The sequence below is a fragment of the Macaca fascicularis genome, chromosome X, assembly GCF_037993035.2.
Source record: "Macaca fascicularis isolate 582-1 chromosome X, T2T-MFA8v1.1".
Lineage (NCBI taxonomy): Eukaryota > Metazoa > Chordata > Mammalia > Primates > Cercopithecidae > Macaca > Macaca fascicularis.
Window position 1 is genome coordinate 58,635,611 of NC_088395.1, and position 25,439 is coordinate 58,661,049.

The window sequence follows — 25,439 nt, forward strand, 5'->3', positions numbered from 1 at the left end:
TTATTTCTGTGTAATCTGAGAACAGATATTTCGGATCGCTTTGAAGACTATAGGGCCAAAGGAAATATCCTCCGATAACAAAGAGAAAGATTCTTTCTGAGAAACTTCTTTGTGTTCTGTGAAATCATCTCACAGAGTTACAGCTTTCCCCTCAAGAAGCCTTTCACTAAGATAGTTCTAGTGGTATTGGCAAAGCGATATTTGGAAGCCCATAGAGGGCTATGGTGAAAAAGGAAATATCCTCAGATGAAATCTGGAAAGAAGCTTTATGAGAAACTGCTCTGTGATGTGTGACTTCCAGTCACAGAGTTACATCTGTATTTCGTGGATCTCTTTGCTAGCCTTATTTCTGTGGAATCTGAGAACAGATATTTCGGATCCCTTTGAAGACTATAGGGTCAAAGGAAATATCCTCCAATAACAAAGAGAAGGAAGCTTTCTGAGAAACTTCTTTGTGTTCGGTGAAATCATCTCACAGAGTTACAGCTTTCCCCTCAAGAAGCCTTTCGCTAAGACACTTCTTGTGGAATAGGCAAAGTGATATTTGGAAGCCCATAGAGGGCTATGTTGAAAACGGAAATATCCTCAGATGAAATCTGGAAAGAAGCTTTCTGAGAAACTGCTTAGTGTTCTGTTAATTCATCTCACAGAGTTACATCTGTATTTCGTGGATCTCTTTGCTAGCCTTATTTCTGTGGAATCTGAGAGCAGGTATTTGGGATCCCTTTGAAGACTATAGGGCCAAAGGAAATATCCTCCGATAACAAAGAGAAAGAAGCTTTCTGAGAAACTTCTTTGTGTTCTGTGAAATCATCTCACAGAGATACAGCTTTCCCCTCAGGAAGCCTTTCGCTAAGACAGCTCTTGTGGAATTGGCAAAGTGATATTTGGAAGCCCATAGAGGGCTATGGTGAAAAAGGAAATATCCTCACATGAAATCTGGAAAGAAGCTTTATGAGAAACTGCTCTGTGATGTGTGACTTCCAGTCACAGAGTTACATCTGTATTTCGTGGATCTCTTTGCTAGCCTTATTTCTGTGGAATCTGAGAACAGATATTTCGGATCCCTTTGAAGACTATAGGGTCAAAGGAAATATCCTCCAATAACAAAGAGAAAGAAGCTTTCTGAGAAACTTCTTTGTGTTCTGTGAAATCATCTCACAGAGTTACAGCTTTCCCCTCTAGAAGCCTTTCGCTAAGACAGTTCTTGTGAAATTGGCAAAGTGATATTTGGAAACCCAAAGAGGGCTATGGTGAAATAGGAAATATACTCAGATGAAATCTGGAAAAAAGCTTTCTGAGAAACTGCTCTGTGATGTGTGACTTCCACTCACAGAGTTACATCTGTATTTCGTGGATCTCTTTGCTAGCCTTATTTCTATGGAATCTGAGAACAGATATTTCGGATCCCTTTGAAGACTATAGGGCCAAAGGAAATATCCTCCGATAACAAAGAGAAAGAAGCTTTCTGAGAAACTTCTTTGTGTTCTATGAAATCATCTCACAGAGTTACAGCTTTCCCCTCAAGAAGCCTTTCGCTAAGACAGTTCTTGTGGAATTGGCAAAGTGATATTTGGAAGCCCATAGAGGGCTCTGGTGAAAAAGGAAATATCCTCAGATGAAATCTGGAAAGAAGCTTTCTGAGAATCTGCTTAGTGTTCTGTTTATTCATCTCACAGAGTTACATCTGTATTTCGTGTATCTCTTTGCTAGCCTTATTTCTGTGGAATCTGAGAACAGATATTTCGGATCCCTTTGAAGACTATAGGGCCAAAGGAAATATCCTCCGATAACAAAGAGAAAGAAGCTTTCTGAGAAACTTCTTTGTGTTCGGTGAAATCAACTCACAGAGTTACAGCTTTCCCCTCAAGAAGCCTTTCGCTAAGACAGTTCTTGTGGAATTTGCAAAGAGATATTTGGAAGCCCACAGAGGGCTATGTTGAAAAAGGAAATATACTCAAATGAAATTTGGAAAGAAGCTTTCTGAGAAACTGCTCTGGGATGTGTGACTTCCACTCACAGAGTTACATCTGTATTTCGTGGATATCTTTGCTAGCGTTATTTCTGTGGAATCTGAGAACAGATATTTCGGATCCCTTTGAAGACTATAGGGCCAAAGGAAATATCCTCTGATAACAAAGAGATAGAAACTTTCTGAGAAACTTCTTTGTGTTCTGTGAAATCATCTCACAGAGTTACAGCTTTCCCCTCAAGAAGCCTTTCGCTAAGACAGTTCTTGTGGAATTGGCAAAGTTATATTTCGAAGACCATAGAGGGCTATGGTGAAAAAAGAAATATCCTCAGATGAAATCTGGAAAGAAGCTTTCTGAGAAACTGCTTAGTGTTCTGTTAATTCATCTCACAGAGTTACATCTGTATTTCGTGGATCTCTTTGCTAGCCTTATTTCTGTGGAATCTGAGAACAGATATTTCGGATCCCTTTGAAGACTATAGAGCCAAAGGAAATATCCTCCGATAACAAAGAGAAAGAAGCTTTCTGAGAAACTTCTTTGTGTTCGGTGAAATCATCTCACAGAGTTACAGCTTTCCCCTCAAGAAGCCTTTCGCTAAGACACTTCTTGTGGAATAGGCAAAGTGATATTTGGAAGCCCATAGAGGGCTATGGTGAAAAAGGAAATATCCTCACATGAAATCTGGAAAGAAGCTTTCGGAGAAACTGCTTAGTGTTCTGTTAATTCATCTCACAGAGTTACATCTGTATTTCGTGGATCTCTTTGCTAGCCTTATTTCTGTGGAATCTGAGAACAGATATTTCGGATCCCTTTGAAGACTATAGGGCCAAAGGAAATATCCTCCGATAACAAAGAGTAAGAAGCTTTCTGACAAACTTCTTTGTGTTCTGTGGAATCATCTCACAGAGTTACAGCTTTCCCCTCAAGAAGCCTTTCGCTAAGACAGTTCTTGTGCAATTGGCAATGTGACGTTTGGAAGCCCATAGAGGGCTCTGGTGAAAAAGGAAATATTCTCAGATGAAATCTGGATAGAAGCTTTCTGAGAAACTGCTTAGTGTTCTGTTAATTCATCTCACAGAGTTACATCTGTATTTCTCGAATCTCTTGCTAGCCTTATTTCTGTGGAATCTGAGAACAGATATTTCGGATCCCTTTGAAGACTATAGGGCCAAAGGAAATATCCTCCGATAACAAAGAGAAAGAAGCTTCCTGAGAAACTTCTTTGTGTTCTGTGAAATCATCTCACAGAGTTACAGCTTTCCCCTCAAGAAGCCTTTCTCTGAGACAGTTCTTGTGGAATTGGCAAAGTGATATTTGGAAGCCCATAGAGGGCTATGGTGAAAAAGGAAATATCCTCAGATGAAATCTGGAAAGAAGCTTTCTGAGAAACTGCTCTGTGATGTTTGTCTTCCACTCACAGAGTTACATCTGTATTTCGTGGATCTCTTTGCTAGCCTTATTTCTGTGTAATCTGAGAACAGATATTTCGGATCCCTTTGAAGACTATAGGGCCAAAGGAAATATCCTCCGATAACAAAGAGAAAGATGCTTTCTGAGAAACTTCTTTGTGTTCTGTGAAATCATCTCACAGAGTTACAGCTTTCCCCTCAAGAAGCCTTTCGCTAAGACAGTTCTTGTGGAATTGGCAAAGTGATATTTGGAAGCCCATAGAGTGCTATGGTGAAAAAGGAAATATCCTCAGATGAAATCTGGAAAGAAACTTTCTGAGAAACTGCTTAATGTTCTGTTAATTCATCTCACAGAGTTACATCTGTATTTCGCGGATCTCTTTACTAGACTTATTTCTCTGGAATCTGAGAACAGATATTTCGGATCCCTTTGAAGACTATAGGGCCAAAGGAAATATCCTCCAATAACAAAGAGAAAGAAGCTTTCTGAGAAACTTCTTTGTGTTCTGTGAAATCATCTCACAGAGTTACACCTTTCGCCTCAAGAAGCCTTTCGCTAAGACAGTTCTTGTGCAATTGGCAATGTGACGTTTGGAAGCCCATAGAGGGCTCTGGTGAAAAAGGAAATATCCTCAGATGAAATCTGGATAGAAGCTTTCTGAGAAATTGCTTAGTGTTCTGTTAATTCATCTCACAGAGTTACATCTGTATTTCTTGGATCTCTTGCTAGCCTTATTTCTGTGGAATCTGAGAACAGATATTTCGGATCCCTTTGAAGACTATAGGGCCAAAGGAAATATCCTCCGATAACAAAGAGAAAGAAGCTTTCTGAGAAACTTCTTTGTGTCGGTGAAATAATCTCACAGAGTTACAGCTTTCCCCTCAAGAAGCCTTTCGCTAAGACAGTTCTTGTGGAATTTGCAAAGAGATATTTGGAAGCCCTCAGAGGGCTATGGTGAAAAAGGAAATATCCTCAAATGAAATTTGGAAAGAAGCTTTCTGAGAAACTGCCCTGTGATGTGTGACTTCCACTCACAGAGTTACATCTGTATTTCGTGGATCTCTTTGCTAGCCTTATTTCTGTGGAATCTGAGAACAGATATTTCGTATCCCTTTGAAGACTATAGGGCCAAAGGAAATATCCTACGATAACAAAGAGAAAGAAACTTTCTGAGAAACTTCTTTGTGTTCTGTGAAATCATCTCACAGAGTTACAGCTTTCACCTCAAGAAGCCTTTCGCTAAGACAGTTCTTGTGGAATTGGCAAAGTTATATTTGGAAGCACATAGAGGACTATGGTGAAAAAGGAAATATCCTCAGATGAAATCTGGAAAGAAGCTTTCTGGAAACTGCTTAGTGTTCTGTTAATAAATCTCACAGCGTTACATCTGTTTTTCGTGGATCTCTTTGCTAGCCTTATTTCTGTGGAATCTGAGAACAGATATTTCGGATCCCTTTGAAGACTATAGGGCCAAAGGAAATATCCTCCGATAACTAAGAGAAAGAAGCTTTCTGAGCAACTTCTTTGTGTTCTGTGAAATCATCTCACAGAGTTACAGCTTTCCCCTCAAGAAGCCTTTCGCTAAGACAGTTCTTGTGGAATAGGCAAAGTGATATTTGGAAGCCCATAGAGGGCTATGGTGAAAAAGGAAATATCCTCAGATGAAATCTGGAAAGAAGCTTTAGGAGAAACTGCTTAGTGTTCTGTTAATTCATCTCACAGAGTTACATCTGTATTTCGTGGATCTCTTTGCTAGCCTTATTGCTGTGGAATCTGAGAACAGATATTTCGGATCCCTTTGAAGACTATAGGGCCAAAGGAAATATCCTCCAATAACAAAGAGAAAGAAGCTTTCTGAGAAACTTCTTTGTGTTCTGTGAAAATATCTCACGGAGTTACAGCTTTCCCCTCCGGAAGCCTTTCGCTAAGAGAGCTCTTGTGGAATTGGCAAAGTGATATTTGGAAGCCCAAGGAGGGCTATGGTGAAAAAGGAAATATCCTCAGATGAAATCTGGAAAGAAGCTTTCTGAGAAACTGCTCTGTGATGTGTGACTTCCACTCACAGCGTTACATCTGTATTTCGTGAATCTCTTTGCTAGCCTTATTTCTGTGGAATCTGAGAACAGATATTTCGGATCCCTTTGAAGACTATAGGGCCAAAGGAAATATCCTCCGATACCAAAGAGAAAGAAGCTTTCCGAGAAACTTGTTTGTGTTCTGTGAAATCATCTCACAGACTTACACCTTTCCCCTCAAGAAGCCTTTCGCTAAGACAGTTCTTGTGGAATTGGCAAAGTGATATTAGGAAGCCCAAGGAGGGCTATGGTGAAAAAGGAAATATCCTCAGATGAAATCTGGAAAGAAGCTTTCTGAGAAACTGCTCTGTGATGTGTGACTTCCACTCACAGAGTTACATCTGTATTTCGTGGATCTCTTTGCTATCCTTATTTCTGTGGAATCTGAGAACAGATATTTCGGGTCCCTTTGAAGACTGTAGGGCCAAAGGAAATATCCTCCGATAACAAAGAGAAAGATGCTTTCTGAGAAACTTCTTTGTGTTCTGTGAAATCATCTCACAGAGTTACACCTTTCCCCTCAAGAAGCCTTTCGCTAAGACAGTTCTTGTGGAATTGGCAAAGTGATATTTGGAAGCCCATAGAGGGCTCTGGTGAAAAAGGAAATATCCTCAGATGAAATCTGGAAAGAAGCTTTCTGGAAACTGCTTAGTGTTCTGTTAATAAATCTCACAGCGTTACATCTGTTTTTCGTGGATCTCTTTGCTAGCCTTATTTCTGTGGAATCTGAGAACAGATATTTCGGATCCCTTTGAAGACTATAGGGCCAAAGGAAATATCCTCCGATAACTAAGAGAAAGAAGCTTTCTGAGCAACTTCTTTGTGTTCTGTGAAATCATCTCACAGAGTTACAGCTTTCCCCTCAAGAAGCCTTTCGCTAAGACAGTTCTTGTGGAATAGGCAAAGTGATATTTGGAAGGCCATAGAGGGCTATGGTGAAAAAGGAAATATCCTCAGATGAAATCTGGAAAGAAGCTTTCGGAGAAACTGCTTAGTGTTCTGTTAATTCATCTCACAGAGTTACATCTGTATTTCGTGGATCTCTTTGCTAGCCTTATTGCTGTGGAATCTGAGAACAGATATTTCGGATCCCTTTGAAGACTATAGGGCCAAAGGAAATATCCTCCAATAACAAAGAGAAAGAAGCTTTCTGAGAAACTTCTTTGTGTTCTGTGAAAATATCTCACGGAGTTACAGCTTTCCCCTCCGGAAGCCTTTCGCTAAGAGAGCTCTTGTGGAATTGGCAAAGTGATATTTGGAAGCCCATAGAGGGCTATGGTGAAAAAGGAAATATCCTCAGATGAAATCTGGAAAGAAGCTTTATGAGAAAATGCTCTGTGATGTGTGACTTCCACTCACAGAGTTACATCTGTATTTCGTGGATCTCTTTGCTAGCCTTATTTCTGTGGAATCTGAGAACAGATATTTCGGATCCCTTTGAAGACTATAGGGCCAAAGGAAATATCCTCCGATAACAAAGAGAAAGAAGCTTTCTGACAAACTTCTTTGTGTTCTGTGAAATCATCTCACAGAGTTACAGCTTTCCCCTCAAGAAGCCTTTCGCTAAGACAGTTCTTGTGGAATTGGCAAAGTGATATTTGGAAGCCCAAAGAGGGCTATGGTGAAAAAGGAAATATCCTCAGATGAAATCTGGAAAGAAACTTTCTGAGAAACTGCTCTGTGATGTGTGACTTCCACTCACAGAGTTACATCTGTATTTCGAGGATCTCTTTGCTAGCCTTATTTCTGTGGAATCTGAGAACAGATATTTCGGATCCCTTTGAAGACTATAGGGCCAAAGGAAATATCCTCCGATAACAAAGAGAAAGAAGCTTTCCGAGAAACTTCTTTGTGTTCTGTGAAATCATCTCACAGACTTACACCTTTCCCCTCAAGAAGCCTTTCGCTAAGACAGTTCTTGTGGAATTGGCAAAGTGATATTTGGAAGCCCAAGGAGGGCTATGGTGAAAAAGGAAATATCCTCAGATGACATCTGGAAAGAAGCTTTCTGAGAAACTGCTCTGTGATGTGTGACTTCCACTCACAGCGTTACATCTGTATTTCGTGAATCTCTTTGCTAGCCTTATTTCTGTGGAATCTGAGAACAGATATTTCGGATCCCTTTGAAGACTATAGGGCCAAAGGAAATATCCTCCGATACCAAAGAGAAAGAAGCTTTCCGAGAAACTTGTTTGTGTTCTGTGAAATCATCTCACAGACTTACACCTTTCCCCTCAAGAAGCCTTTCGCTAAGACAGTTCTTGTGGAATTGGCAAAGTGATATTTGGAAACCCAAGGAGGGCTATGGTGAAAAAGGAAATATCCTCAGATGAAATCTGGAAAGAAGCTTTCTGAGAAACTGCTCTGTGATGTGTGACTTCCACTCACAGAGTTACATCTGTATTTCGTGGATCTCTTTGCTATCCTTATGTCTGTGGAATCTGAGAACAGATATTTCGGGTCCCTTTGAAGACTGTAGGGCCAAAGGAAATATCCTCCGATAACAAAGAGAAAGATGCTTTCTGAGAAACTTCTTTGTGTTCTGTGAAATCATCTCACAGAGTTACACCTTTCCCCTCAAGAAGCCTTTCGCTAAGACAGTTCTTGTGGAATTGGCAAAGTGATATTTGGAAGCCCATAGAGGGCTCTGGTGAAAAAGGAAATATCCTCAGATGAAATCTGGAAAGAAGCTTTCTGAGAATCTGCTTAGTGTTCTGTTAATTCATCTCACGGAGTTACATCTGTATTTCGTGTATCTCTTTGCTAGCCTTATTTCTGTGGAATCTGAGAACAGATATTTCGGATCCCTTTGAAGACTATAGGGCCAAAGGAAATATCCTCCGATAACAAAGAGAAAGAAGCTTTCTGACAAACTTCTTTGTGTTCTGTGAAATCATCTCACAGAGTTACAGCTTTCCCCTAAAGAAGCCTTTCTCTGAGACAGTTCTTGTGGAATTGGCAAAGTGATATTTGGAAGCCCATAGAGGGCTATGGTGAAAAAGGAAATATCCTCAGATGAAATCTGGAAAGAAGCTTTCTGAGAAACTGCTCTGTGATGTGTGTCTTCCACTCACAGAGTTACATCTGTATTTCGTGAATCTCTTTGCTAGCCTTATTTCTGTGTAATCTGAGAACAGATATTTCGGATCGCTTTGAAGACTATAGGGCCAAAGGAAATATCCTCCGATAACAAAGAGAAAGATTCTTTCTGAGAAACTTCTTTGTGTTCTGTGAAATCATCTCACAGAGTTACAGCTTTCCCCTAAAGAAGCCTTTCTCTGAGACAGTTCTTGTGGAATTGGCAAAGTGATATTTGGAAGCCCATAGAGGGCTATGGTGAAAAAGGAAATATCCTCAGATGAAATCTGGAAAGAAGCTTTCTGAGAAACTGCTCTGTGATGTGTGTCTTCCACTCACAGAGTTACATCTGTATTTCGTGGATCTCTTTGCTAGCCTTATTTCTGTGTAATCTGAGAACAGATATTTCGGATCGCTTTGAAGACTATAGGGCCAAAGGAAATATCCTCCGATAACAAAGAGAAAGATTCTTTCTGAGAAACTTCTTTGTGTTCTGTGAAATCATCTCACAGAGTTACAGCTTTCCCCTCAAGAAGCCTTTCACTAAGATAGTTCTAGTGGTATTGGCAAAGCGATATTTGGAAGCCCATAGAGGGCTATGGTGAAAAAGGAAATATCCTCAGATGAAATCTGGAAAGAAGCTTTATGAGAAACTGCTCTGTGATGTGTGACTTCCAGTCACAGAGTTACATCTGTATTTCGTGGATCTCTTTGCTAGCCTTATTTCTGTGGAATCTGAGAACAGATATTTCGGATCCCTTTGAAGACTATAGGGTCAAAGGAAATATCCTCCAATAACAAAGAGAAGGAAGCTTTCTGAGAAACTTCTTTGTGTTCGGTGAAATCATCTCACAGAGTTACAGCTTTCCCCTCAAGAAGCCTTTCGCTAAGACACTTCTTGTGGAATAGGCAAAGTGATATTTGGAAGCCCATAGAGGGCTATGTTGAAAACGGAAATATCCTCAGATGAAATCTGGAAAGAAGCTTTCTGAGAAACTGCTTAGTGTTCTGTTAATTCATCTCACAGAGTTACATCTGTATTTCGTGGATCTCTTTGCTAGCCTTATTTCTGTGGAATCTGAGAGCAGGTATTTGGGATCCCTTTGAAGACTATAGGGCCAAAGGAAATATCCTCCGATAACAAAGAGAAAGAAGCTTTCTGAGAAACTTCTTTGTGTTCTGTGAAATCATCTCACAGAGATACAGCTTTCCCCTCAGGAAGCCTTTCGCTAAGACAGCTCTTGTGGAATTGGCAAAGTGATATTTGGAAGCCCATAGAGGGCTATGGTGAAAAAGGAAATATCCTCACATGAAATCTGGAAAGAAGCTTTATGAGAAACTGCTCTGTGATGTGTGACTTCCAGTCACAGAGTTACATCTGTATTTCGTGGATCTCTTTGCTAGCCTTATTTCTGTGGAATCTGAGAACAGATATTTCGGATCCCTTTGAAGACTATAGGGTCAAAGGAAATATCCTCCAATAACAAAGAGAAAGAAGCTTTCTGAGAAACTTCTTTGTGTTCTGTGAAATCATCTCACAGAGTTACAGCTTTCCCCTCTAGAAGCCTTTCGCTAAGACAGTTCTTGTGAAATTGGCAAAGTGATATTTGGAAACCCAAAGAGGGCTATGGTGAAATAGGAAATATACTCAGATGAAATCTGGAAAAAAGCTTTCTGAGAAACTGCTCTGTGATGTGTGACTTCCACTCACAGAGTTACATCTGTATTTCGTGGATCTCTTTGCTAGCCTTATTTCTATGGAATCTGAGAACAGATATTTCGGATCCCTTTGAAGACTATAGGGCCAAAGGAAATATCCTCCGATAACAAAGAGAAAGAAGCTTTCTGAGAAACTTCTTTGTGTTCTCTGAAATCATCTCACAGAGTTACAGCTTTCCCCTCAAGAAGCCTTTCGCTAAGACAGTTCTTGTGGAATTGGCAAAGTGATATTTGGAAGCCCATAGAGGGCTCTGGTGAAAAAGGAAATATCCTCAGATGAAATCTGGAAAGAAGCTTTCTGAGAATCTGCTTAGTGTTCTGTTTATTCATCTCACAGAGTTACATCTGTATTTCGTGTATCTCTTTGCTAGCCTTATTTCTGTGGAATCTGAGAACAGATATTTCGGATCCCTTTGAAGACTATAGGGCCAAAGGAAATATCCTCCGATAACAAAGAGAAAGAAGCTTTCTGAGAAACTTCTTCGTGTTCGGTGAAATCAACTCACAGAGTTACAGCTTTCCCCTCAAGAAGCCTTTCGCTAAGACAGTTCTTGTGGAATTTGCAAAGAGATATTTGGAAGCCCACAGAGGGCTATGTTGAAAAAGGAAATATACTCAAATGAAATTTGGAAAGAAGCTTTCTGAGAAACTGCTCTGGGATGTGTGACTTCCACTCACAGAGTTACATCTGTATTTCGTGGATATCTTTGCTAGCGTTATTTCTGTGGAATCTGAGAACAGATATTTCGGATCCCTTTGAAGACTATAGGGCCAAAGGAAATATCCTCTGATAACAAAGAGATAGAAACTTTCTGAGAAACTTCTTTGTGTTCTGTGAAATCATCTCACAGAGTTACAGCTTTCCCCTCAAGAAGCCTTTCGCTAAGACAGTTCTTGTGGAATTGGCAAAGTTATATTTCGAAGACCATAGAGGGCTATGGTGAAAAAAGAAATATCCTCAGATGAAATCTGGAAAGAAGCTTTCTGAGAAACTGCTTAGTGTTCTGTTAATTCATCTCACAGAGTTACATCTGTATTTCGTGGATCTCTTTGCTAGCCTTATTTCTGTGGAATCTGAGAACAGATATTTCGGATCCCTTTGAAGACTATAGAGCCAAAGGAAATATCCTCCGATAACAAAGAGAAAGAAGCTTTCTGAGAAACTTCTTTGTGTTCGGTGAAATCATCTCACAGAGTTACAGCTTTCCCCTCAAGAAGCCTTTCGCTAAGACACTTCTTGTGGAATAGGCAAAGTGATATTTGGAAGCCCATAGAGGGCTATGGTGAAAAAGGAAATATCCTCACATGAAATCTGGAAAGAAGCTTTCGGAGAAACTGCTTAGTGTTCTGTTAATTCATCTCACAGAGTTACATCTGTATTTCGTGGATCTCTTTGCTAGCCTTATTTCTGTGGAATCTGAGAACAGATATTTCGGATCCCTTTGAAGACTATAGGGCCAAAGGAAATATCCTCCGATAACAAAGAGTAAGAAGCTTTCTGACAAACTTCTTTGTGTTCTGTGGAATCATCTCACAGAGTTACAGCTTTCCCCTCAAGAAGCCTTTCGCTAAGACAGTTCTTGTGCAATTGGCAATGTGACGTTTGGAAGCCCATAGAGGGCTCTGGTGAAAAAGGAAATATTCTCAGATGAAATCTGGATAGAAGCTTTCTGAGAAACTGCTTAGTGTTCTGTTAATTCATCTCACAGAGTTACATCTGTATTTCTCGAATCTCTTGCTAGCCTTATTTCTGTGGAATCTGAGAACAGATATTTCGGATCCCTTTGAAGACTATAGGGCCAAAGGAAATATCCTCCGATAACAAAGAGAAAGAAGCTTCCTGAGAAACTTCTTTGTGTTCTGTGAAATCATCTCACAGAGTTACAGCTTTCCCCTCAAGAAGCCTTTCTCTGAGACAGTTCTTGTGGAATTGGCAAAGTGATATTTGGAAGCCCATAGAGGGCTATGGTGAAAAAGGAAATATCCTCAGATGAAATCTGGAAAGAAGCTTTCTGAGAAACTGCTCTGTGATGTTTGTCTTCCACTCACAGAGTTACATCTGTATTTCGTGGATCTCTTTGCTAGCCTTATTTCTGTGTAATCTGAGAACAGATATTTCGGATCCCTTTGAAGACTATAGGGCCAAAGGAAATATCCTCCGATAACAAAGAGAAAGATGCTTTCTGAGAAACTTCTTTGTGTTCTGTGAAATCATCTCACAGAGTTACAGCTTTCCCCTCAAGAAGCCTTTCGCTAAGACAGTTCTTGTGGAATTGGCAAAGTGATATTTGGAAGCCCATAGAGTGCTATGGTGAAAAAGGAAATATCCTCAGATGAAATCTGGAAAGAAACTTTCTGAGAAACTGCTTAATGTTCTGTTAATTCATCTCACAGAGTTACATCTGTATTTCGCGGATCTCTTTACTAGACTTATTTCTCTGGAATCTGAGAACAGATATTTCGGATCCCTTTGAAGACTATAGGGCCAAAGGAAATATCCTCCAATAACAAAGAGAAAGAAGCTTTCTGAGAAACTTCTTTGTGTTCTGTGAAATCATCTCACAGAGTTACACCTTTCGCCTCAAGAAGCCTTTCGCTAAGACAGTTCTTGTGCAATTGGCAATGTGACGTTTGGAAGCCCATAGAGGGCTCTGGTGAAAAAGGAAATATCCTCAGATGAAATCTGGATAGAAGCTTTCTGAGAAATTGCTTAGTGTTCTGTTAATTCATCTCACAGAGTTACATCTGTATTTCTTGGATCTCTTGCTAGCCTTATTTCTGTGGAATCTGAGAACAGATATTTCGGATCCCTTTGAAGACTATAGGGCCAAAGGAAATATCCTCCGATAACAAAGAGAAAGAAGCTTTCTGAGAAACTTCTTTGTGTCGGTGAAATAATCTCACAGAGTTACAGCTTTCCCCTCAAGAAGCCTTTCGCTAAGACAGTTCTTGTGGAATTTGCAAAGAGATATTTGGAAGCCCTCAGAGGGCTATGGTGAAAAAGGAAATATCCTCAAATGAAATTTGGAAAGAAGCTTTCTGAGAAACTGCCCTGTGATGTGTGACTTCCACTCACAGAGTTACATCTGTATTTCGTGGATCTCTTTGCTAGCCTTATTTCTGTGGAATCTGAGAACAGATATTTCGTATCCCTTTGAAGACTATAGGGCCAAAGGAAATATCCTACGATAACAAAGAGAAAGAAACTTTCTGAGAAACTTCTTTGTGTTCTGTGAAATCATCTCACAGAGTTACAGCTTTCACCTCAAGAAGCCTTTCGCTAAGACAGTTCTTGTGGAATTGGCAAAGTTATATTTGGAAGCACATAGAGGACTATGGTGAAAAAGGAAATATCCTCAGATGAAATCTGGAAAGAAGCTTTCTGGAAACTGCTTAGTGTTCTGTTAATAAATCTCACAGCGTTACATCTGTTTTTCGTGGATCTCTTTGCTAGCCTTATTTCTGTGGAATCTGAGAACAGATATTTCGGATCCCTTTGAAGACTATAGGGCCAAAGGAAATATCCTCCGATAACTAAGAGAAAGAAGCTTTCTGAGCAACTTCTTTGTGTTCTGTGAAATCATCTCACAGAGTTACAGCTTTCCCCTCAAGAAGCCTTTCGCTAAGACAGTTCTTGTGGAATAGGCAAAGTGATATTTGGAAGCCCATAGAGGGCTATGGTGAAAAAGGAAATATCCTCAGATGAAATCTGGAAAGAAGCTTTAGGAGAAACTGCTTAGTGTTCTGTTAATTCATCTCACAGAGTTACATCTGTATTTCGTGGATCTCTTTGCTAGCCTTATTGCTGTGGAATCTGAGAACAGATATTTCGGATCCCTTTGAAGACTATAGGGCCAAAGGAAATATCCTCCAATAACAAAGAGAAAGAAGCTTTCTGAGAAACTTCTTTGTGTTCTGTGAAAATATCTCACGGAGTTACAGCTTTCCCCTCCGGAAGCCTTTCGCTAAGAGAGCTCTTGTGGAATTGGCAAAGTGATATTTGGAAGCCCAAGGAGGGCTATGGTGAAAAAGGAAATATCCTCAGATGAAATCTGGAAAGAAGCTTTCTGAGAAACTGCTCTGTGATGTGTGACTTCCACTCACAGCGTTACATCTGTATTTCGTGAATCTCTTTGCTAGCCTTATTTCTGTGGAATCTGAGAACAGATATTTCGGATCCCTTTGAAGACTATAGGGCCAAAGGAAATATCCTCCGATACCAAAGAGAAAGAAGCTTTCCGAAAAACTTGTTTGTGTTCTGTGAAATCATCTCACAGACTTACACCTTTCCCCTCAAGAAGCCTTTCGCTAAGACAGTTCTTGTGGAATTGGCAAAGTGATATTAGGAAGCCCAAGGAGGGCTATGGTGAAAAAGGAAATATCCTCAGATGAAATCTGGAAAGAAGCTTTCTGAGAAACTGCTCTGTGATGTGTGACTTCCACTCACAGAGTTACATCTGTATTTCGTGGATCTCTTTGCTATCCTTATTTCTGTGGAATCTGAGAACAGATATTTCGGGTCCCTTTGAAGACTGTAGGGCCAAAGGAAATATCCTCCGATAACAAAGAGAAAGATGCTTTCTGAGAAACTTCTTTGTGTTCTGTGAAATCATCTCACAGAGTTACACCTTTCCCCTCAAGAAGCCTTTCGCTAAGACAGTTCTTGTGGAATTGGCAAAGTGATATTTGGAAGCCCATAGAGGGCTCTGGTGAAAAAGGAAATATCCTCAGATGAAATCTGGAAAGAAGCTTTCTGAGAATCTGCTTAGTGTTCTGTTAATTCATCTCACAGAGTTACATCTGTATTTCGTGTATCTCTTTGCTAGCCTTATTTCTGTGGAATCTGAGAACAGATATTTCGGATCCCTTTGAAGACTATAGGGCCACAGGAAATATCCTCCGATAACAAAGAGAAAGAAGCTTTCTGACAAACTTCTTTGTGTTCTGTGAAATCATCTCACAGAGTTACAGCTTTCCCCTCAAGAAGCCTTTCGCTAAGACAGTTCTTGTGCAATTGGCAATGTGACGTTTGGAAGCCCATAGTGGGCTCTGGTGAAAAAGGAAATATTCTCAGATGAAATCTGGATAGACGCTTTCTGAGAAACTGCTTAGTGTTCTGTTAATTCATCTCACAGAGTTACATCTGTATTTCTTGAATCTCTTGCTAGCCTTATTTCTGTGGAATCTGAGAACAGATATTTCGGATCCCTTTGAAGACTATACGGCCAAAGGAAATATCCTCAGATAACAAAGAGAAAGAAGCTTTCTGAGAAACTTCTTTGTGTTCTGTGAAATCATCTCACAGAGTTACAGCTTTCCCCTAAAGAAGCCTTTCTCTGAGACAGTTCTTGTGGAATTGGCAAAGTGATATTTGGAAGCCCATAGAGGGCTATGGTGAAAAAGGAAATATCCTCAGATGAAATCTGGAAAGAAGCTTTCTGAGAAACTGCTCTGTGATGTGTGTCTTCCACTCACAGAGTTACATCTGTATTTCGTGGATCTCTTTGCTAGCCTTATTTCTGTGTAATCTGAGAACAGATATTTCGGATCCCTTTGAAGACTATAGGGCCAAAGGAAATATCCTCCGATAACAAAGAGAAAGATTCTTTCTGAGAAACTTCTTTGTGTTCTGTGAAATCATCTCACAGAGTTACAGCTTTCCCCTCAAGAAGCCTTTCACTAAGACAGTTCTAGTGGTATTGGCAAAGCGATATTTGGAAGCCCATAGAGGGCTATGGTGAAAAAGGAAATATCCTCAGATGAAATCTGGAAAGAAGCTTTCTGAGAAACTGCTTAGTGTTCTGTTAATTCATCTCACAGAGTCACATCTGTATTTCGTGGATCTCTTTGCTAGCCTTATTTCTGTGGAATCTGAGAACAGATATTTCGGATCCCTTTGAAGACTATAGGGTCAAAGGAAATATCCTCCAATAACAAAGAGAAGGAAGCTTTCTGAGAAACTTCTTTGTGTTCGGTGAAATCATCACACAGAGTTACAGCTTTCCCCTCAAGAAGCCTTTCGCTAAGACACTTCTTGTGGAATAGGCAAAGTGATATTTGGAAGCCCATAGAGGGCTATGTTGAAAACGGAAATATCCTCAGATGAAATCTGGAAAGAAGCTTTCTGAGAAACTGCTTAGTGTTCTGTTAATTCATCTCACAGAGTTACATCTGTATTTCGTGGATCTCTTTGCTAGCCTTATTTCTGTGGAATCTGAGAACAGGTATTTGGGATCCCTTTGAAGACTATAGGGCCAAAGGAAATATCCTCCGATAACAAAGAGAAAGAAGCTTTCTGAGAAACTTCTTTGTGTTCTGTGAAATCATCTCACAGAGATACAGCTTTCCCCTCAGGAAGCCTTTCGCTAAGACAGCTCTGGTGGAATTGGCAAAGTGATATTTGGAAGCCCATAGAGGGCTATGGTGAAAAAGGAAATATCCTCACATGAAATCTGGAAAGAAGCTTTATGAGAAACTGCTCTGTGATGTGTGACTTCCAGTCACAGAGTTACATCTGTATTTCGTGGATCTCTTTGCTAGCCTTATTTCTGTGGAATCTGAGAACAGATATTTCGGATCCCTTTGAAGACTATAGGGTCAAAGGAAATATCCTCCAATAACAAAGAGAAAGAAGCTTTCTGAGAAACTTCTTTGTGTTCTGTGAAATCATCTCACAGAGTTACAGCTTTCCCCTCTAGAAGCCTTTCGCTAAGACAGTTCTTGTGAAATTGGCAAAGTGATATTTGGAAACCCAAAGAGGGCTATGGTGAAATAGGAAATATACTCAGATGAAATCTGGAAAAAAGCTTTCTGAGAAACTGCTCTGTGATGTGTGACTTCCACTCACAGAGTTACATCTGTATTTCGTGGATCTCTTTGCTAGCCTTATTTCTATGGAATCTGAGAACAGATATTTCGGATCCCTTTGAAGACTATAGGGCCAAAGGAAATATCCTCCGATAACAAAGAGAAAGAAGCTTTCTGAGAAACTTCTTTGTGTTCTATGAAATCATCTCACAGAGTTACAGCTTTCCCCTCAAGAAGCCTTTCGCTAAGACAGTTCTTGTGGAATTGGCAAAGTGATATTTGGAAGCCCATAGAGGGCTCTGGTGAAAAAGGAAATATCCTCAGATGAAATCTGGAAAGAAGCTTTCTGAGAATCTGCTTAGTGTTCTGTTTATTCATCTCACAGAGTTACATCTGTATTTCGTGTATCTCTTTGCTAGCCTTATTTCTGTGGAATCTGAGAACAGATATTTCGGATCCCTTTGAAGACTATAGGGCCAAAGGAAATATCCTCCGATAACAAAGAGAAAGAAGCTTTCTGAGAAACTTCTTTGTGTTCGGTGAAATCAACTCACAGAGTTACAGCTTTCCCCTCAAGAAGCCTTTCGCTAAGACAGTTCTTGTGGAATTTGCAAAGAGATATTTGGAAGCCCACAGAGGGCTATGTTGAAAAAGGAAATATCCTCAAATGAAATTTGGAAAGAAGATTTCTGAGAAACTGCTCTGGGATGTGTGACTTCCACTCACAGAGTTACATCTGTATTTCGTGGATATCTTTGCTAGCGTTATTTCTGTGGAATCTGAGAACAGATATTTCGGATCCCTTTGAAGACTATAGGGCCAAAGGAAATATCCTCTGATAACAAAGAGATAGAAACTTTCTGAGAAACTTCTTTGTGTTCTGTGAAATCATCTCACAGAGTTACAGCTTTCCCCTCAAGAAGCCTTTCGCTAAGACAGTTCTTGTGGAATTGGCAAAGTTATATTTCGAAGACCACAGAGGGCTATGGTGAAAAAAGAAATATCCTCAGATGAAATCTGGAAAGAAGCTTTCTGAGAAACTGCTTAGTGTTCTGTTAATTCATCTCACAGAGTTACATCTGTATTTCGTGGATCTCTTTGCTAGCCTTATTTCTGTGGAATCTGAGAACAGATATTTCGGATCCCTTTGAAGACTATAGAGCCAAAGGAAATATCCTCCGATAACAAAGAGAAAGAAGCTTTCTGAGAAACTTCTTTGTGTTCGGTGAAATCATCTCACAGAGTTACAGCTTTCCCCTCAAGAAGCCTTTCGCTAAGACACTTCTTGTGGAATAGGCAAAGTGATATTTGGAAGCCCATAGAGGGCTATGGTGAAAAAGGAAATATCCTCACATGAAATCTGGAAAGAAGCTTTCGGAGAAACTGCTTAGTGTTCTGTTAATTCATCTCACAGAGTTACATCTGTATTTCGTGTATCTCTTTGCTAGCCTTATTTCTGTGGAATCTGAGAACAGATATTTCGGATCCCTTTGAAGACTATAGGGCCAAAGGAAATATCCTCCGATAACAAAGAGTAAGAAGCTTTCTGACAAACTTCTTTGTGTTCTGTGGAATCATCTCACAGAGTTACAGCTTTCCCCTCAAGAAGCCTTTCGCTAAGACAGTTCTTGTGCAATTGGCAATGTGACGTTTGGAAGCCCATAGAGGGCTCTGGTGAAAAAGGAAATATTCTCAGATGAAATCTGGATAGAAGCTTTCTGAGAAACTGCTTAGTGTTCTGTTATTTCATCTCACAGAGATACATCTGTATTTCTCGAATCTCTTGCTAGCCTTATTTCTGTGGAATCTGAGAACAGATATTTCGGATCCCTTTGAAGACTATAGGGCCAAAGGAAATATCCTCCGATAACAAAGAGAAAGAAGCTTCCTGAGAAACTTCTTTGTGTTCTGTGAAATCATCTCACAGAGTTACAGCTTTCCCCTCAAGAAGCCTTTCTCTGAGACAGTTCTTGTGGAATTGGCAAAGTGATATTTGGAAGCCCATAGAGGGCTATGGTGAAAAAGGAAATATCCTCAGATGAAATCTGGAAAGAAGCTTTCTGAGAAACTGCTCTGTGATGTTTGTCTTCCACTCACAGAGTTACATCTGTATTTCGTGGATCTCTTTGCTAGCCTTATTTCTGTGTAATCTGAGAACAGATATTTCGGATCCCTTTGAAGACTATAGGGCCAAAGGAAATATCCTACGATAACAAAGAGAAAGATGCTTTCTGAGAAACTTCTTTGTGTTCTGTGAAATCATCTCACAGAGTTACAGCTTTCCCCTCAAGAAGCCTTTCGCTAAGACAGTTCTTGTGGAATTGGCAAAGTGATATTTGGAAGCCCATAGAGGGCTATGGTGAAAAAGGAAATATCCTCAGATGAAATCTGGAAAGAAACTTTCTGAGAAACTGCTTAATGTTCTGTTAATTCATCTCACAGAGTTACATCTGTATTTCGCGGATCTCTTTACTAGACTTATTTCTCTGGAATCTGAGAACAGATATTTCGGATCCCTTTGAAGACTATAGGGCCAAAGGAAATATCCTCCAATAACAAAGAGAAAGAAGCTTTCTGAGAAACTTCTTTGTGTTCTGTGAAATCATCTCACAGAGTTACACCTTTCGCCTCAAGAAGCCTTTCGCTAAGACAGTTCTTGTGCAATTGGCAATGTGACGTTTGGAAGCCCATAGAGGGCTCTGGTGAAAAAGGAAATATCCTCAGATGAAATCTGGATAGAAGCTTTCTGAGAAATTGCTTAGTGTTCTGTTAATTCATCTCACAGAGTTACATCTGTATTTCTTGGATCTCTTGCTAGCCTTATTTCTGTGGAATCTGAGAACAGATATTTCGGATCCCTTTGAAGACTATAGGGCCAAAGGAAATATCCTCCGATAACAAAGAGAAAGAAGCTTTCTGAGAAACTTCTTTGTGTCGGTGAAATAATCTCACAGAGTTACAGCTTTCCCCTCAAGAAGCCTTTCGCTAAGACAGTTCTTGTGGAATTTGCAAAGAGATATTTGGAAGCCCTCAGAGGGCTATGGTGAAAAAGGAAATATCCTCAAATGAAATTTGGAAAGAAGCTTTCTGAGAAACTGCTCTGTGATGTGTGACTTCCACTCACAGAGTTACATCTGTATTTCGTGGATCTCTTTGCTAGCCTTATTTCTGTGGAATCTGAGAACAGATATTTCGTATCCCTTTGAAGACTATAGGGCCAAAGGAAATATCCTACGATAACAAAGAGAAAGAAACTTTCTGAGAAACTTCTTTGTGTTCTGTGAAATCATCTCACAGAGTTACAGCTTTCACCTCAAGAAGCCTTTCGCTAAGACAGTTCTTGTGGAATTGGCAAAGTTATATTTGGAAGCACATAGAGGACTATGGTGAAAAAGGAAATATCCTCAGATGAAATCTGGAAAGAAGCTTTCTGGAAACTGCTTAGTGTTCTTTTAATAAATCTCACAGCGTTACATCTGTTTTTCGTGGATCTCTTTGCTAGCCTTATTTCTGTGGAATCTGAGAACAGATATTTCGGATCCCTTTGAAGACTATAGGGCCAAAGGAAATATCCTCCGATAACTAAGAGAAAGAAGCTTTCTGAGCAACTTCTTTGTGTTCTGTGAAATCATCTCACAGAGTTACAGCTTTCCCCTCAAGAAGCCTTTCGCTAAGACAGTTCTTGTGGAATAGGCAAAGTGATATTTGGAAGCCCATAGAGGGCTATGGTGAAAAAGGAAATATCCTCAGATGAAATCTGGAAAGAAGCTTTAGGAGAAACTGCTTAGTGTTCTGTTAATTCATCTCACAGAGTTACATCTGTATTTCGTGGATCTCTTTGCTAGCCTTATTGCTGTGGAATCTGAGAACAGATATTTCGGATCCCTTTGAAGACTATAGGGCCAAAGGAAATATCCTCCAATAACAAAGAGAAAGAAGCTTTCTGAGAAACTTCTTTGTGTTCTGTGAAAATATCTCACGGAGTTACAGCTTTCCCCTCCGGAAGCCTTTCGCTAAGAGAGCTCTTGTGGAATTGGCAAAGTGATATTTGGAAGCCCATAGAGGGCTATGGTGAAAAAGGAAATATCCTCAGATGAAATCTGGAAAGAAGCTTTATGAGAAAATGCTCTGTGATGTGTGACTTCCACTCACAGAGTTACATCTGTATTTCGTGGATCTCTTTGCTAGCCTTATTTCTGTGGAATCTGAGAACAGATATTTCGGATCCCTTTGAAGACTATAGGGCCAAAGGAAATATCCTCCGATAACAAAGAGAAAGAAGCTTTCTGACAAACTTCTTTGTGTTCTGTGAAATCATCTCACAGAGTTACAGCTTTCCCCTCAAGAAGCCTTTCGCTAAGACAGTTCTTGTGGAATTGGCAAAGTGATATTTGGAAGCCCAAAGAGGGCTATGGTGAAAAAGGAAATATCCTCAGATGAAATCTGGAAAGAAACTTTCTGAGAAACTGCTCTGTGATGTGTGACTTCCACTCACAGAGTTACATCTGTATTTCGTGGATCTCTTTGCTAGCCTTATTTCTGTGGAATCTGAGAACAGATATTTCGGATCCCTTTGAAGACTATAGGGCCAAAGGAAATATCCTCCGATAACAAAGAGAAAGAAGCTTTCCGAGAAACTTCTTTGTGTTCTGTGAAATCATCTCACAGACTTACACCTTTCCCCTCAAGAAGCCTTTCGCTAAGACAGTTCTTGTGGAATTGGCAAAGTGATATTTGGAAGCCCAAGGAGGGCTATGGTGAAAAAGGAAATATCCTCAGATGAAATCTGGAAAGAAGCTTTCTGAGAAACTGCTCTGTGATGTGTGACTTCCACTCACAGCGTTACATCTGTATTTCGTGAATCTCTTTGCTAGCCTTATTTCTGTGGAATCTGAGAACAGATATTTCGGATCCCTTTGAAGACTATAGGGCCAAAGGAAATATCCTCCGATACCAAAGAGAAAGAAGCTTTCCGAGAAACTTGTTTGTGTTCTGTGAAATCATCTCACAGACTTACACCTTTCCCCTCAAGAAGCCTTTCGCTAAGACAGTTCTTGTGGAATTGGCAAAGTGATATTAGGAAGCCCAAGGAGGGCTATGGTGAAAAAGGAAATATCCTCAGATGAAATCTGGAAAGAAGCTTTCTGAGAAACTGCTCTGTGATGTGTGACTTCCACTCACAGAGTTACATCTGTATTTCGTGGATCTCTTTGCTATCCTTATTTCTGTGGAATCTGAGAACAGATATTTCGGGTCCCTTTGAAGACTGTAGGGCCAAAGGAAATATCCTCCGATAACAAAGAGAAAGATGCTTTCTGAGAAACTTCTTTGTGTTCTGTGAAATCATCTCACAGAGTTACACCTTTCCCCTCAAGAAGCCTTTCGCTAAGACAGTTCTTGTGGAATTGGCAAAGTGATATTTGGAAGCCCATAGAGGGCTCTGGTGAAAAAGGAAATATCCTCAGATGAAATCTGGAAAGAAGCTTTCTGAGAATCTGCTTAGTGTTCTGTTAATTCATCTCACAGAGTTACATCTGTATTTCGTGTATCTCTTTGCTAGCCTTATTTCTGTGGAATCTGAGAACAGATATTTCGGATCCCTTTGAAGACTATAGGGCCAAAGGAAATATCCTCCGATAACAAAGAGAAAGAAGCTTTCTGACAAACTTCTTTGTGTTCTGTGAAATCATCTCACAGAGTTACAGCTTTCCCCTCAAGAAGCCTTTCGCTAAGACAGTTCTTGTGCAATTGGCAATGTGACGTTTGGAAGCCCATAGTGGGCTCTGGTGAAAAAGGAAATATTCTCAGATGAAATCTGGATAGAAGCTTTCTGAGAAACTGCTTAGTGTTCTGTTAATTCATCTCACAGAGTTACATCTGTATTTCTTGAATCTCTTGCTAGCCTTATTTCTGTGGAATCTGAGAACAGATATTTCGGATCCCTTTGAAGACTATACGGCCAAAGGAAATATCCTCAGATAACAAAGAGAAAGAAGCTTTCTGAGAAACTTCTTTGTGTTCTGTGAAATCATCTCACAGAGTTACAGCTTTCCCCTAAAGAAGCCTTTCTCTGAGACAGTTCTTGTGGAATTGGCAAAGTGATATTTGGAAGCCCATAGAGGGCTATGGTGAAAAAGGAAATATCCTCAGATGAAATCTGGAAAGAAGCTTTCTGAGAAACTGCTCTGTGATGTGTGTCTTCCACTCACAGAGTTACATCTGTATTTCGTGGATCTCTTTGCTAGCCTTATTTCTGTGTAATCTGAGAACAGATATTTCGGATCCCTTTGAAGACTATAGGGCCAAAGGAAATATCCTCCGATAACAAAGAGAAAGATTCTTTCTGAGAAACTTCTTTGTGTTCTGTGAAATCATCTCACAGAGTTACAGCTTTCCCCTCAAAAGCCTTTCACTAAGACAGTTCTAGTGGTATCGGCAAAGCGATATTTGGAAGCCCATAGAGGGCTATGGTGAAAAAGGAAATATCCTCAGATGAAATCTGGAAAGAAGCTTTCTGAGAAATTGCTTAGTGTTCTGTTAATTCATCTCACAGAGTTACATCTGTATTTCGTGGATCTCTTTGCTAGCCTTATTTCTGTGGAATCTGAGAACAGATATTTCGGATCCCTTTGAAGACTATAGGGCCAAAGGAAATATCCTCCGCTAACAAAGAGAAAGAAGCTTTCTGAGCAACTTCTTTGTGTTCTGTGAAATCATCTCACAGAGTTACAGCTTTCCCCTCAGGAAGCCTTTCGATAAGACAGCTCTTGTGGAATTGGCAAAGTGATATTTGGAAGCCCATAGAGGGCTATGGTGAAAAAGGAAATATCCTCAGATGAAATCTGGAAAGAAGCTTTCGGAGAAACTGCTTAGTGTTCTGTTAATTCATCTCACAGAGTTTTTCTGTATTTCGTGGATCTCTTTGCTAGCCTTATTTCTGTGGAATCTGAGAACAGATATTTCGGATCCCTTTGAAGACTATAGGGCCAAAGGAAATATCCTCCAATAACAAAGAGAAAGAAGCTTTCTGAGAAACTTCTTTGTGTTCGGTGAAATCATCTCACAGAGTTACAGCTTTCCCCTCAAGAAGCCTTTCGCTAATACACTTCTTGTGGAATAGGCAAAGTGATATTTGGAAGCCCATAGAGGACTATGGTTAAAAAGGAAATATCCTCAGATGAAATCTGGAAAGAAGCTTTCTGAGAAACTGCTTAGTGTTCTGTTAATTCATGTCACAGAGTTACATCTGTATTTCGTGGATCTCTTTGCTAGCCTTATTTTTGTGGAATCTGAGAAAAGGTATTTGGGATCCCTTTGAAGACTATAGGGCCAAAGGAAATATCCTCCGCTAACAAAGAGAAAGAAGCTTTCTGAGCAACTTCTTTGTGTTCTGTGAAATCATCTCACAGAGTTACAGCTTTCCCCTCAGGAAGCCTTTCGATAAGACAGCTCTTGTGGAATTGGCAAAGTGATATTTGGAAGCCCATAGAGGGCTATGGTGAAAAAGGAAATATCCTCAGATGAAATCTGGAAAGAAGCTTTATGAGAAACTGCTCTGTGATGTGTGACTTCCACTCACAGAGTTACATCTGTATTTCGTGGATCTCTTTGCTAGCCTTATTTCTGTGGAATCTCAGAACAGATATTTCGGATCCCTTTGAAGACTATAGGGCCAAAGGAAATATCCTCCGATAACAAAGAGAAAGAAGCTTTCTGAGAAACTTCTTCGTGTTCTGTGAAATCATCTCACAGAGTTACACTTTTCCCCTCAAGAAGCCTTTCGCTAAGACAGTTCTTGTAGAATTGGCAAAGTGATATTTGGAAGCCCATAGAGGGCTATAGTGAAAAAGGAAATATCCTCAGATGAAATCTGGAAAGAAGCTTTCTGAGAAACTGCTTAGTGTTCTGTTATTTCATCTCACAGAGTTACATTTGTATTTCGTGGATCTCTTTGCTAGCCTTATTTCTGTGGAATCTGAGAAAAGATATTTCGGATCCCTTTGAAGACTACAGGGCCAAAGGAAATATCCTCCGATAACAAAGAGAAAGAAGCTTTCTGAGGAACTTCTTTGTGTTCTCTGAAATCATCTCACAGAGTTACAGCTTTCCCCTGAAGAAGCCTTTCGCTAAGACAGTTCTTGTGGAATTGGCAAAGTGATATTTGGAAGCCCATAGAGGGCTATGGTGAAAAAGGAAATATCCTCAGATGAAATCTGGAAAGAAACTTTCTGAGAAACTGCTTAATGTTCTGTTAATTCATCTCACAGAGTTACATCTGTATTTCGCGGATCTCTTTACTAGACTTATTTCTCTGGAATCTGAGAACAGATATTTCGGATCCCTTTGAAGACTATAGGGCCAAAGGAAATATCCTCCA